This window comes from Falco naumanni, chromosome 4 (genome assembly GCF_017639655.2).
Source record: "Falco naumanni isolate bFalNau1 chromosome 4, bFalNau1.pat, whole genome shotgun sequence".
NCBI classification, from domain to species: domain Eukaryota; kingdom Metazoa; phylum Chordata; class Aves; order Falconiformes; family Falconidae; genus Falco; species Falco naumanni.
The window spans coordinates 28508778-28523809 of NC_054057.1; the positions used below are offsets into that span (position 1 = coordinate 28508778).

The 15032-nt window shown below is 42.1% G+C and overlaps 1 protein-coding gene across 2 annotated transcripts in view; it reads right to left on the minus strand.

Moving 5' to 3' along the window:
- Positions 1-15032, minus strand: part of HECW1 (HECT, C2 and WW domain containing E3 ubiquitin protein ligase 1) — a 262306-nt gene that overhangs the window by 24772 nt on the left and 222502 nt on the right. The gene's annotated exons all lie outside the window — the stretch shown is intronic.

A 15032-nucleotide genomic window follows, 5' to 3' on the forward strand; every position in this document is an offset into this window, starting at 1 on the left:
CCTGGCTGCAGGGCACATACCTTCCTTAAACCTGACTTACATTTATCTTTCCAGGGAAGTGTGAAATACTTGTTTGGTTTCTTTCTGGCAGGAAAGATAGCTTGGGGGAGGATGGGGAACGCCAGGAGGTCTTGCTCTGGCCCCTTCTTTCAACACCCTTCCCTTTTGGAGACAATGATTGAGCCTGGGTGACGCGCTCCGGCAGGGAGGGGAAACGCAGGAGGGAGTTAATGAAGAGGAAAGCAGGGAACCAGTCAGAACTAATGAGCAGGAGAGCTGCTCTGGTATGACTGCCCATTGACACCGCTCGGCCACTCAAAAAAGACATTGTGTGCACCTGTTTTCTGGCTTTTAACAGCCCTACTCTTTGACCCATTTGCAAACGTTTCCACGCTACCAAGCTAACTCCCTTTCCTTCTGGAGGCTGCAGGTGCCCCTGAAACAGCTTGCTGCAAAATAACAGGCTCGTTCTCCTCTGTGGGACTCTCTGCATACTTACTGCATGTGTGTGTACACAGGGAGAGACAAATCCATATGCTCTAGCAGCGACTAAGCAATAAATTTTGCTCCAATTGCAGGTGAGTCACAGGAAATTTAATTTACTCTGGTCCTTATCATATAGCAGCAAAGTCAGGCAGGACCTGTAATGGCCCTTTGTCACAGGGCTCTCTCTTAACTGGTTGAATGAACACAGCTCTGCTCCGTATGACAGTCCTTCCTCAGAATCAGATGGAGAATGATGTACCTCAACAAAACTGTAATCTACGTGTACAGGGAAAGAATGGTTTGTATCATTCTATAGGGGATGCTTTGGTAACCATGCCTTATGGGCTAAATTGGCTATGGGATGAGAAACTCTAAATCCTAAATAGAGGAAGCACCTGGCAGGATTAAAAAGATTGAAATTCTGGCAAACCTTATCTCACCCAAACACATCAACTGTGTTTAAGTGTGCCCTTCTTGATGCAGTATCCTGCGAAAAAATATTCAAAGAAGGGCTCAAGAGAGATGAATATAATATGGCTCACATAAAATTTGAAAGTATCATTTTCTTTTCATGAGACTACTGATAACTTGCTCACATTTATAAGACAAATTTACACATTCTGTTGCAGCAGTTTTAGAGCTTTTGACTGTTTAATCGTGCAGATGAACTTTTGGCTGCCTGAAAGACAAGCTGAACAAATGAGGCTGCACTGCGGTACAGGATTTCTGCCCTTGGCAGCTCTTCTGAGGGAGAATGACATTTGGCAGGTGGATGCAGCTGGAGAGCCTTAGTCCTTCCACAGTGGGAGACTTGGACCTAATCTCAACCATTATTAGGTACCAGAGAATCCAAAAAGGGGAAAGCATTTAGAAGGGCCCACTCATGGGAAAGGCTTCACTCTGAACATGCATCTTATTAGACAACAGAGAATTCAGTCATGAAACCCAGGTTTGTAGGAAACTGGGTATTGTGGGTTCCAGTGTGGTACAGCTTGTTTTAAAGGACAGTTAAACCCTCCGTTGTTATGGAGACACTCATGAGCATCCTAATGGCCAGACACTACTGATTAAAGGAAGTAAAAATCCATTTTTGTAGCCTTAAATATTGTGATTTCTAATCTTGTGATTTGCGGGAGGGAAGGGGATGACACAGAAGAAAACTTACTGATTCAGGACTTCTGAATTTTGATGGAATCACCAGCAGTAGCACTTTTTAAACAAAGAACAGTATTTTTTTTAATACAAGAAAGTTCTAAGAGCATGCATTTTGCAAAAAAGTCAACCAGATGGTTACAGCAACTCTGCCTGGCTTGTACACTACGAATTTTAAGCAAAACTGGCAGTGCGGTACATGCACCAGAGATCCGTGTCTGTATGCTCACAGCACATATCCTTGCGTTTGCTCAGTGCAGGACATGATCATCGTGTCCTGTAATGAGCTACATTGACACAGCAGTAACCTAGCAGATCAGATCACCTTTACAAACCCTTGGCAGTGGATCAAACCCACACCTCTATCAGCCTTCATTTACAAATGCCTGCCTTTAATTTGGTGTGCATGTTTAACCCCTACTCACATAAATGACAGAACATTTGAACGGTCTAATGTGATGACGTGAAGCAATCTGCTGTCAGAAAGGTTAGCCATGTAGGCTGGGATAGCTAATGCCATTCTATTTATCCAACTTGCATCTGCAAACTTTGCAGACCGCCTCTCTGCCACCATGTTATTTGGTGGTGTGGCAAATTTGCTCTGCGTATCTGCAGGCTCAGAGGCTGACACCGTGGCATTCCAGCACGATGCCTCTTCAGTTCAGGAATCTGATGAGCTCATGTGTCACTACTACGAAAGGAATGGCTCTTACGAAGGCCAGGAGACAAAAGTCTACAAAGTCTCAGCACATTAAAGAGAAAAGGTAAAATAATGCCTAAATTAGTCCCGGAGGAGAATTCCAGTCTAAGGAGTAATAAGATCATTGTTGGCTCATTTTCTTTTCTTATATGCGTCTTTACTATGAAGAATTCTCAGAGAGACAAAATACAATGTTGGGTCACCCATACATGGCATCTTCCAATGTGTTGAGGACTTAACCCACTTCTTCTGAGAGCTAACTACATTGGCATCCCACCTGAGAATGTGCTCTGGATCCCCACACACTTCTTCTGAAGGAATGGTAACGGCCCACCCGACCAAGTTTTGTTGTTTTCTTTCTAACTTGCTTTGAGTTATGTTCTAAACACTGAAATGCATCTTATCTCAGACATGGTCAGAATTCATTCCAGATTTTCAGACACTTACTGAGTTTTTAAGAGGAATCTGCATAATTCCTCACTATGAAACCACAGAAAATTCTGTCAGGTAAGCTTCATTTTCAGTCCATTTTCCAAATTAAAACCGAAAGGAAATGCTTTATGAGTGCTGACATGGAGCAACTGTTCGTGCAGCTTTCCAGCCTGGAAACTGATGGATGTTAAACAGTTACAGTCTACAGGGATTTATCCTTGCCGCCCCTGCAAATGTTATTGGGACATTAATAGAGGATACATTCTACCTGGAGCAAAAGCATTTTGTTCAGGCACCAGAAGATGAAACGGCATATTCCATGAGTCCCTCTTTGATAATACTCTGTCTGCTTACTATTCCTATAAAACTTCTGAGATTTAATTATATTTTAAAGGAAATGTGTAACACTCATTTAATAAAGCACTAACCTTTCTTAAGTAGCCCTGATTGTAAAGTGTATGGAAGTGGAACAGCGCAGCAGGCCTGCTTGCAGAGTGCCATAAAATACAAAGAGGATGTTCAGAGATGTGTGAAATATATGTGCATCACCCCATGAACTGAAATTAATCAAGAAAAGAAAAGAAAAAAAAAGGATGAAAACTGATATTCAGAGAGAAAAACAATCTGGTACAAATAAACTTCCATTAGGATTCAAATCCTGAACTTGATTTCAGGTGAGGGTGTATAGGAGTGAGCCTTCTCTTGCCAGCCTTCCTTGAGATATTTTTACTTTTGCTGGGCACGTGAATTTCATACGATGAATGCATTTATGTAAGTCAACTTCTCAGTTTATTGCTAAATTGTGCCTAAATTTTCAGCTGCAGAAGGCCAGTGCAATACTGACACTCCAATAAGTGCTTGTCCTACTTTTATTTTCTGGATCTATCTGCAAATGGAACACAACATTTCTGTTTCTCAGTACTAAAGAGTAACCACATGAAAAAGAACTGTTGCTTACACACGATGGAAATGTGCACTATTAATGTCCTTCTAAATCTCTGGAGCTCACGTACCCTGAATTAGCAACTAAACCTCAAACAATTCCTGAAACTTGATTTACCAGTAACTGAAAAACAATGACATAACGCAAACCTTATTGCTTCTTCATTTAATCTAATCAAGTCCTTCAAGCCTTTTCCTCATCTCTAACCTAGCTATGTTGCATGTTCACTCAAAACGCCTTTTCATCTTCCTTATACCCTGGCTACACCCACCACAAAAGAACTGTCAGAAAAGGTTAAAATACTAATTGAGTCACAGAGAAAAAAGCACGATTTTATCAGGAAAGCTGTAGGCTGTTCTGCTTTTTCCAGAAAAATGAGGGGCAAAGATAACATAGATAAAGGAAATTCACAGCATCCCCTCAGGTTTCTCTTCAACAGCTATCAGATATTCAGGTTCTCTATCAAACAGCTGCTTTTGGGAGACCTCCTTAGTTTAAGCCCACAGCGGTTCCAGGTAAACGCTCACACAGGGGAACAGTTACAGCTGCATTTGCAGAGCCCTGCACCCAAGTTACCAAGCCCCATGCCGAGGGGGAGCCGCACCGGCTCCTTGCACATCAGGTGAACCACATCAGACGTTATTGCTGCAGATACAGAACTGAGCAAACCCGGCCCTGGGCCTTCCACGGCGCGAGTCAGCACAGGCACGCCAGGCTCCACGTCACCCCCCGGCCCAGCACCAGGGACTCCAGCCATAGGCAACAGAGAATTGATTCCAGTTCTGCCTATAAACTAGTAAGGAGATTAATCAAGTAGATGGTCTCTCTATAACAAGAAATCTGTGCTATGTTTTATTTATTACAATATTTTATTTATTACTCATGTAATTTATTAATTATTCATTATTATGACATCTATTTATGTCATTTGAGCAGTAACAATGAAGTTCCATCAGCATTGTGTTTTGGAGGAGGAGAGAAGAAGTGTGGCCAAGTGCCGGAGTGGCTGTCTCTGCTTGCAGAACTATCAACCTCGTGGACCATAACGTACAATCATCCTCCCCCGGGAGAACCCCTGGCAAAATACGGCAGCAAAAATGTGACCAACCTTCATCAGAAACTGGTCTGCTTGCAGGGCTTAGCTTATCCTGCCGGCACAACGGATAAAACAGACTGGGCCTGTAAGACTGTTGACAAACTCTCCTCCAGTTCTGCCCAGTACCTACAGAGGAGCTGCAGGCTGAGGTATGAACTACTGGCTAGAAGACTACAAACCTCTACATTTTGCAACTCCCAGATCCCAGACGGTATTTGTGACTGGCCGATCTTTTACAAGCAGCTTACAGAGGAGATCAGTGCCAGTGCTTCATTTGACAAAAGAGAAAACTTAAGCGCAAAAGTAAAATGACTTCTCTAATGTTATCCAGAGAACAATTGGAAGAGACAGCAATGGAGTCCCAGCCCTCAGAGTCCCAGCTCCATTTTAGTTGTTTAGTCTGTTTGACATTTTTTACTTTCTTGCCTCCCTTAAAAGGCTAGGTTATTTTGTGAATCAGCTCTAGTTTATGAGCAGCCCCTTATGGATCAACTCAGTCTGATGCATATGGGTTGATTTTTAAGCCAGCAACAGAACATTTTTATCAATGGATTTTGATCTTTCAGTCAAACCTTTCAGAAAGGCTGCTGGTGGGGCACTTTGTAAACCGATGTTTTAGTAAAGTTTCATACATTGCATGATTTTATGTTTGCTTTCCTTAGCCTTGCCATGCGTTGAAAGAAAATAGCGAAGCTACAGGGAAAATCCATAGATTTATTCACCTGTGAGACAAGTGGGCCAAGCACAACCAAATGACTGCACGTCATCCTGGTTTCAGCTGGGATGGAGTTAATTTTCTCAGTAGCTGCTGCAGTGCTGCGTTTTGGATGTGATGTGAGAACAGCATCGATAACAGATGGGTGTAGTTGCTGCTGGGTGATGTTTATGCTAAGTCAAGGACTCTTCAGTTTCTCAGGCCCTGCCAGGGAGAGGGCTGGAGGGGCACAAGAACTTGGGAGGGGACACAGCCAGGACAGGTGACCCCAGCTAGCCAAAGGGCTATTCCATACCCTGCAACGTCATGCTGAGTATATAAACTGGGGGTGGGGGTGGCCGGGGCCTCGGGATCGCTGCTGGGGGAGGGGCTGGCCATCGGTCAGCGGGCTGTGAGCGACTGTACTGTGCATCACTTGTCTTCCCCCTTCCCTTTGGATTTTGTTCCTCTCCCCTTCTCCTTCCTTTTCATAATTGTTATAATCATTATTATCATTATTGGTTTTATTTCATTTTATTTCAACTATTAAACTGTTCTTAACTCAACCCTTGAATTTTATATTCTTTCCCTATTCTCCTCCCCATCCCTCGGGGTGGGGGAGTGAGCAAGCGGCTGCGTGGTACTTAGTTACCAGCGGGGGTTACACCCACGACACCCATTTTCCTGCAGTGGGTAACTATGAGCACTGAAGCCGTAATAACTGACTTATTCCCAGTCAAAGGCAGCACATCCTTCCCAGCCGCTCTGGGGTATTTAAGCATGAGCGAGACTGTTCAGTATAAACTCACCGGCAAGCAGCCAGGAGCGTCTGCAGCACATGATGAAGTGTGATGCAGATAACCTCAAGCTAACTGCACACAGCTGCCTGCCGTGCAGAGCTGTGCAGCCATGCACTGGGGTTTGTACTGCGTTGCAATTCAGCTAGTGATCCCCGCACTCGTGGCATGAGGTCCCTCAACTGAGTAAACAAAGAAATCTGTGTGCTGAAATTCAGACATGCTATTAATTGTTTTGACAGTCCATTTTAGGTCTTGTTTTGCAAGTCGGTGGACACCTCCAGCTTTTATTAATACCACTGCAAACTGACGGCTTCAAGCCTCTCCTGTGAGCACGCAGAATGCAGCAGACCTGGACCTTTGCGTTGCTGTTCTGAAGCGCAAAAAAAATTTCAATTTTTCCTTATCAGTCTCTCCAATCCAATTAATTAACTCCAGTTTCTAGTCTGTCTTTTCCAGAATGCAAGCCATAAGCCACAATGTAAAAAGCTTCCTTCCATGAGGCACAAGACACTGATTCTTGTTACTAGATACATGTTCTTTCATAGAGGTTGAACAGCCTCTCATTTTTTTTTTTCTCATCCTTCATAATTTCATTGAGACGTTGAAAAATATTCCTATCCCAAGTTGGGGCAAACTGACAAACTTGACATTGCCCTTCTTCCTTTAAATACAATCAGATAAGATCAATTTAAATCTTTCATCTTCCCTTTTTCTGCATTTTAATGTAATACTAAAACATACTGAACATAACTAACATATTGAAATGAAGCATAATTTTCAAAGGACAAATGAAACTTCTAACTTTCAAAATATTCCAGGGAGATCCCTACACAAAGAGAAATGCCTTTTCTACTCAAAAATACCCCAAATGAATTTGGGTGATTTACTGAAAACAATTCTGCTCCACAAGCAGTCTTTCTTTGGATGTATGAATTCTGTTTACTAATAAAAAAGGTTGGGTTTTTTTTGGGAATTTCTGCACCTGCTGTACCTGACTTTTCTTTATCTTACCGAAGTCTGAATAAAATGTAGTGAGAAATAAGGAGGGGCAGAGATGGCTGAGCAACACTTCACAGGGGCAGCGCAGCCTTGCCTTTCTGGTGTGGCTGGAACAAGAGATAGGAGGACATTCATCACTCCTTGGGAGTTTTTCGCCACTACAAATGAACGCACCGTCAGTGCCCACCCTGATGCTTCCCTGCAGGCCCACATGCTCGCAGGCACTGTGGATTTTACCCTCTTCTCCTCTACCACACGCAAAGGGGAGATGCTACAGAGATCTGCCTGTGAAGCTTCCCATCTCTGGGCAAATTTAATCCACAGTGTTGCACAAGACTAAATGGCCTTACGCAAGGGAAAAACCATAAAGATGACTTTTGTAAATACCCAACAAAACAGAACAACCGCCTTTCCCTCAAACCAAACTGTAATTATGGAAGCAGTGCTAGACACTATGAGATTCGGAGAAGGGAAAGGGAGGAGAGACTGAGAGACAATTCTTCTTTCAACCCATGTGACACCACCATCCAGATTCTCAAAAGAACTTGAAAAAAGTCCTCTACTAACAGACAGAAAGTCAAGAATAAAGTAAATATAAAGCAGAACCTTTTTAATAAAAAGGTTGTTGTAGAAGCTCAGTTAGGGAGAATGTTTTTTTTCTCCTTCAGTCTGGTTTGCCTTTAATCTTCCAATTTCTCCTGACCCTTAATAAATAATTAACCAGCTGTTGAGGCAGGCCCTATGTGATATAGTCATACATCAAACTTAATAGGAAAATCAAAGTTTACTTAAGTACAGAAGGTATTGAAAGAGATCACAGCAGAGCAGCAAGAAGGCATTTCAGTAACGTACCCTTTTCACATAGTGAAAAGACCTTATAAAATTATTTCAGCTGCATATTTATTTTATTATCATTCCTGTCCAGAAGATTTACAGTAGTGCTTGAAAATTTTTCATGCAAACATGATTTATTTAAAATAAGATATTGCTAGTAATTAAAATTTATAGTGTAATGTAACATTAAATGCTTTGGTTTTCTATGGTGCCTTTCATCTGAGAATTTCAAAGTAGTTCAGAGCATTAGTGTACATCAAATGGATTTCAAGTTGATTACATACTAGGAAATCTCTTTAGATGGAAACTGAGGCAAAGAGGTAATCATCTGATTTCAAAACCAACTGGATGTTGCTGGATGCCCCACTCTGGGGAGCTACATCTGAACTGATTTTTAAGAAGATGATTATTCAGTGTTGAGCACAAACAGGCCCCTTCAAGATAGCTGTGAAACTCGTCTTCTAAATTCATTCCCCACCTAAACGCAGACCCACACAACTGGCCCACTGGAGCCCCAAACCAAACTCGGTGTTTCTGACTCCCTTAATAAAACAGGTATTGGGCCATACATAGGTCGCCTGCCACAACAGTTGACAAATTAGAAATAAATGAGTAGTTCAGGCCACATATTCCCCAGAGCTACTTTCAGTCAGTGGAGAGGAGTTATGGCTGCTTGCAGACCTCCTGCTTAGATGCTGTGACTACATTTCTCCACTGTTTCTATAAAGAGCCACGGAATGTGTCTAAATCCATCCTATGAGCCGGTCATCGTCTGAATACAACCCATTAGGTCATAAGGCAATTTGTCACTTTCTTTAAAAACACTTTAATTGAAATAAGTCATTCTCCATGTAGCAGGACTAGTGGAGCTTTGTTTCCTACAGATCTGTCTCTGATGGCTCTACATTACAACACTGCAAGAGCTCCACTTCCACCTACACATCTCTGCTAGCACTTGGCACGCTCTGGAGCATCTCCAGTTTCTTCCCTCTGCCTGCCCAAGCTTTCACAGCTCTCCCTCACATCCTCAAGCTACTGAGTGAGATGCTATAGCTGGTTTGCAGCCTGCACCTGTGATGGACCTGTCAGCTTGTTGGTGCTAACTGGCCAGCTGAGAGGCCAAACAGCTCACCAGCCTGCCCTCACTGAGGCATCCTTCTGCACATCTATCCTTTACTCAGCCCCCAGGTTTGCAAAGCTTTTAGGCCATTAGTATCTTTGAGATGTTTACCTTCCTGTCACATAGGTCTCAAACTGATTAGGAAACTGTCTGATGGGCAGGCAGGGCAACTGCACAAAGCACAGCTCCTAACGAAATTGGGTTAAGAAAACTGACCAGGCTCTCCAAGGAGAAAGAACAGCTGAGGCTGCAACATTCTTGGTTCTTCTTGAGTTTATTAAAACAAAAAAAATGGGATAAATAATAACCTGGATTCTTTGGCATGCTTGAGATGGATAGTGATGGCCGCGTGGTTTCTCGTTTACATGAAATAAATGAAAGGGAAGGTCAGAGTCTGGCTGGGGTTGTACCCACGCAGCACTGCGCAGCTCTGCTCATGTGCCAAGCTTGCCAGGGCACGTAAAAGCGATCGAGGCAGTGCCAAGCCTGAAGTAATCCCTGATGGGAGGCAGCATATATTTTCTCGGCTCAGTGTTGCAGTAACCACACCAGCTGGCTTGGAGCAGAGGGGATGCAAGTTTGTGTCTGCATGGAGAGTGGGTGCAACAGGCTTGCATCTGCCTACAGAATATGATGTAGAAATACATGCAAGTCTTCTGTCTGACTCCATTCGGCAGCATGGACCAAGGGGTATCGGAGGGCAGAAGGAAAGGTGAACTATGGGAACTTAATGAAGAAATTCCTGCCTCAAAGCAGTTCCAAATGAGCATTAAGTAAACGGAGTTCATTAGGACACTGCAGCCAGGAATCAGCCTACAGCTTCTGGGGACCTGGGCCACTGGGCCTGACTATCACATCGTATTTGTGGTCTTCAGTCGGGTTCTACACAAAAACATTTTACTCACAAATCTTCAACTTTCTAATAAGGTTCTGCAAACAAAATGTATTAAATTTCATTTAAAGAAAAACAAACAAACAGACAAACCCAATCAGGCCTTTTCTGAGATGGATACAGAATGCTGAGTATGATTAGCAAGCTGTAAATACCTCCAAGTTAACTGTGACACTGGGGTACTGCTCTCTGGCTGCATAAATGTCACAGCAAGGTCTGCAAATGCCTAATTGTTAAAAAAGACATGCTGTCATTAATTCACTAGGAAAACACAGAAAAACATGTTTCAAGTTAGCATCCCTCAGAACTCCAAATGAATGTCTGCAAATAATTTTATCTGTCTAGGCCATCTGGTCTTCTATGCAGAGACTGGGCTTCTTTTCACATTTCTGGTTATGGTTCCACATTTACAAACATGCAATGAACTAAAGATTCGAAAATAGATGATGTGACATGGATTGCTGCAGCAAGTCAGATAAAATACCAGGCAAGTGATCTGGGGACGAAAAGTCTGGTGCAGGTGACCGTGCTATGGGTACAGTGCTGTCTCTCAAAGAAGGGTGCATTAAATTATCTTACTGGATTACTCAGGGGAGCAGGACCGCTGTGAAGGAAAACTCTGGCCCACTCAAAAGATAGGAAAAAGAGAGACTGGATTTCTACCTCACAGCAGATGGTGAACACAATGTTTTGTGAACTGAGAAGATGATGCATTTGTTGCCACTGTCAGATTAAGTACTCATAGCAGGGAGGGAAAAATCACAAGAAAACACTGAGAGTTGCCTTATTCTAAGAAGTGGAAATTCTTACACGGTATTTTGATGACAGCCAAATCACAACGTCTGAAATGGGTAGCTACATGAACAATGAAACAGCACAGAGTTAATCCTCTTCGGGTTTGGTGAAGACAATACAGAAATAGTCACAGAAACAAACACCCAGTTTACTAATTTACTTAGCTAGAGCTGAGTAGGAAAGTACTATGGAAAATGACAGGCAAAACAAACACCGGAGGAAAACCACAGTGTATCACAGCATGATTAGGCAAATCATTTTGTGACAATAGAGTGAATGAGATGCAGTGGAAAGACACCAGCAACTTTCAAGAGCCCTTGAAAATGCACCCTGAAGAAGGCAGGGGGAGTAACCAGTGACCCACAGGAAGACTTGAGACTATGCAAACCCTGGAACTAGGTATTTTGTTCCCAGAATTCAGAAAGACATTTCCTCTATCTATTATGCATCAGGATTCTTCTTTTTTTCAAGGCTGATTTACCCATCCAACCTTTTACTATTTACTTATTTTTGGTGAAAACCAGAACTACAATATTCAATCAAACCTTAGTCATTTAAATCAAAGACAGAAACCTTTTTCATCCCAGTGAAAAAATATCTCTATATACCGTCTAATATTGGGCATCCTGGACCCCAAGTGCTTCAGTGCTGCAGAGAACTGAAAGCCAGTCTAAAATCTTTCAAAGGACTGTTAGCAGGGAGGAAAGTGAGAAGCTAATGTGGCAAGCTACTGGGAGCCATTTGTTAGTATGCAAGAACTCAGCACTATGGAGCTGTATGGAATATTACACCTCTAACTTTGCATGAGGTTGTGATAAAAACATTTAGTATTTCCCACCGGGCTGTCTCCCAGCATACTGAGCAAAACTTGAGAAGGATTCTTCAGTGACTCACCCTATTTGTTGCTCAAAACACCTGACCAAGAGCAAAGACAAGAATATTATTTCTGGGCTAAATCATATTCTTTTCACTGAAATAGTATATACCAGCTGCCACCACATTCTACCCACTTGGAAAAGGGCAAGCTAAGTGGGGGTATAAATAGTACTTTGGAAGATATTTTCAAATATTCAGGCAAAGAGCTAGACACATTACCTAGATCAGATAGAATGGCTCATTACTGGCATGGATTAAAAGCAGCTTTTCTGAGCTTCAGGTACATCCTGCAGCATGCAGATAAAGATGTGTATCATCTGATTTCCTAGGTTGAAAGATATAACTGTGTCCTTTCAGATACAGAGGGATTTAAAAAGGGTTTTTTAAACTTTGAAAATGTGTGATATCTTGCATTTTGTGTGTTCAGCATGCACACGTGTTAACTGAAGGAAAAAGTCTTATTCAATGGAAGCTTGCAGGAAAGGTGTTAAATCTCAGTTTCTCCATAAATGAGAAATATTTTCCAGTCATTATGTCTCCTTCTTAACTTGGCATACATACAACTACTCTGCGCTTTGATGTGCTCATTTTGGACTCAGAATGCTGTTTGTACAAAGAGCAAGGCATGAAATAAACCATTAAAAGGGGCAGAACTGTAACTATTCAGCCAGGGAAAAAAAGAGCAGTGTATTTCTCAATTCTGCCAATATGAACAAAACTTCACATCTTTGCATTTTCTTGTATTTATCTCAAACTTGCCACCATTTGCTTAAGGAAGAAAAAATGTAAAATAAATTTGAGGGAGTTTTTTTTTTGCTAGCCCTGTTTCTTAATATAGCCATGTCTGAATAGGTCTTGAAGAATTACTGTACAGAAAAACATGGCAAGGATAGATTCCACATAAACGATAAGCCCCACAGCACCACAAGTCATACAGTTCAAGACATCTGCAAATCTAAACCAATTGTGGTTGTGTGGGTTTTATGACTGACATCAAGCTTCAAGCTTTGAAAAGAATATGAATATTAATTATCTGTGACCCTGGGACTCTCAAAACTGATTCATCCATCTATGTTAACTGATGTCTCATAACAGATTTGGGAACAGGAAAATAATCTTTGTTTCTTGCATGTTAGAGGGAGGAGGCTCTGTTGGAATCATATCAACAAGTAAATCTGAGAAACAGAAGTTTCAGCACTGACTTGGATACGAACAAAGTTGGAGAAAGACTGCGAACTTCAGAAACCCCCATTCTTCGTGAACAAATAATGACAAGCAAGTTAGTACAGTGCCCTGAGAGAAGTTAGCCTATAAAGCCTTTATAGGAGAATCGTACTCTTTGAGTTTTAAAAAGCTTAGTCCAAACCCTGTTTCAGCTGTACAGTACTCTAGGGTTACACATAAGTAGCCAAGGTCAGTCAAAAAAACATGTAGAATGTCTGGATATCTACAAGCCAATCATGAAACCTACCAGGCTAATTATAAACTGCTGGTCTCAGTCAGTTATTTCCATAACAGGTTCAAGAAGTATTTCCAAGCACTTACTGGATTGCTTATCTTCCCCTTGGGTCCTGCATCTTGCCCTATTTAGACTACTTTATGTACAAACCTCTTTGTACACAGCATTTATTTCCTTCTGCAGGCCAAAGGACTTCATTTCTCTTTTCTAAAAGAAAACCAAAAATGCCCAAAGGCCAAATAACATTCTGTATACAAGAAGCCTGTTATAGACAGATACGTGTAGTTGGAGAACGACTGTCCGAAGTGTCCAGCTGCTACTGATTTCAGAGTTAAATGCTAACAGCTACAGAAAATCATATGAGGTGTCTTTCTGCTGTTCTATATGCCCAGGAGACCTTTAAAAAAATTGCCTCTTCCATGCTGAAATCTCTCAGTGAACAGAAGAACACAATGAGGGGATCAAACAAACTACATACTTTCTGCAGCAGACTTTATCCCTAAAGAAAACTGCAGCTGAACCCTTCACAATGACGGTGTTTATAGCAGATAAGAGGGCTTATTTCAAATATTGCTGAGATAAAACGGCAGCACCGTTTCTGGAGAAAAACGCCTGCTTCCAGTTTGCTCACAGTGTGGGCAGAATGATCTTGGGTTTGCACCTGCCTAAGTGATCCCACGCCCTGAAATCAAAACACATCTTCACAAATACAGCCTCCTAAATCAAAAGTTTATCTGTGTTGTCTGTTAAGCTGAACAAAGGGCAGACTGCATTTCTTCTTGAAAAGTAAGAAGCCACTGCATAACGTCTAATGAACAGGACTGGAGTGGGAGATAGACAAGCTGTAAGAACTAAGCTGCTCTCTTCCTGCTAATGTCAGTAGAGAAACACTCTAATGCAAGGATCATTGTTAGCGTAGTGCTCCACTGCTGGAAGTGATAACACAAAAACCCCACCAATTCAGAGCCCATGCTAGTCCCAGCAACAACCCTCTTTTCCCCACTGCTACCTTAATAGAGGTGATGGTATAACCATTTAGTTGTCCTTGATCTCCTGCCCACTGTAAGCCAAATGAGGATCTGTTTATAAGAATAGAGAGGCATGTATTATTTGCAATCTAAAAGGGGCCTGGATCACCTTCCATTTTAAAGTGGTAAAAAATCCATTTTAAAAAAGGGATCTTTGAGAGGAGCCAGTGAGATTGGTTAGACAAAGAAAAACATCATAGGAACAAACCCATGTGGCACTATTTCTTTGACACAATGAAGTCCCACAAGGGACCAAATGACGCCCAGGGTTTGCAGCCCATGTTTCACTGAACCACATCTGAAACTATCAAAGGGAAAACAACTCCTGAAAACAAACAGATCTGGAGGCAGATATAAAAATAAGGAGATCACAACATGCATTCAGAATTTTTGATAAAGGAAGAAGATCAGCAGTTTGTCTGTTTGCACACATACTTGGTACGGTGAAGTACCTGCTCGCTCTACTGGCCTTGCCACATACAAGCTGGGATGCTCTGTCAGGGGAGAAAAGAATCTGCTTCCACTGGGCCTTTTGTAAGGCCTGTAGTAGGTACAGAGCAGCAAAGTGGCTCTTACAGAACACTGTACAGCTTCCAAGCACAATGCTGCTTGACGTACAGAAAGACCACACTTGCTATTCTTAGAAAGGGACCAAGGATATGAGGCCTGGATTAAGCAGAGCTCTTCTCCTTGTCCTTTTCAAATTCACACAGAAGTAAACAAACA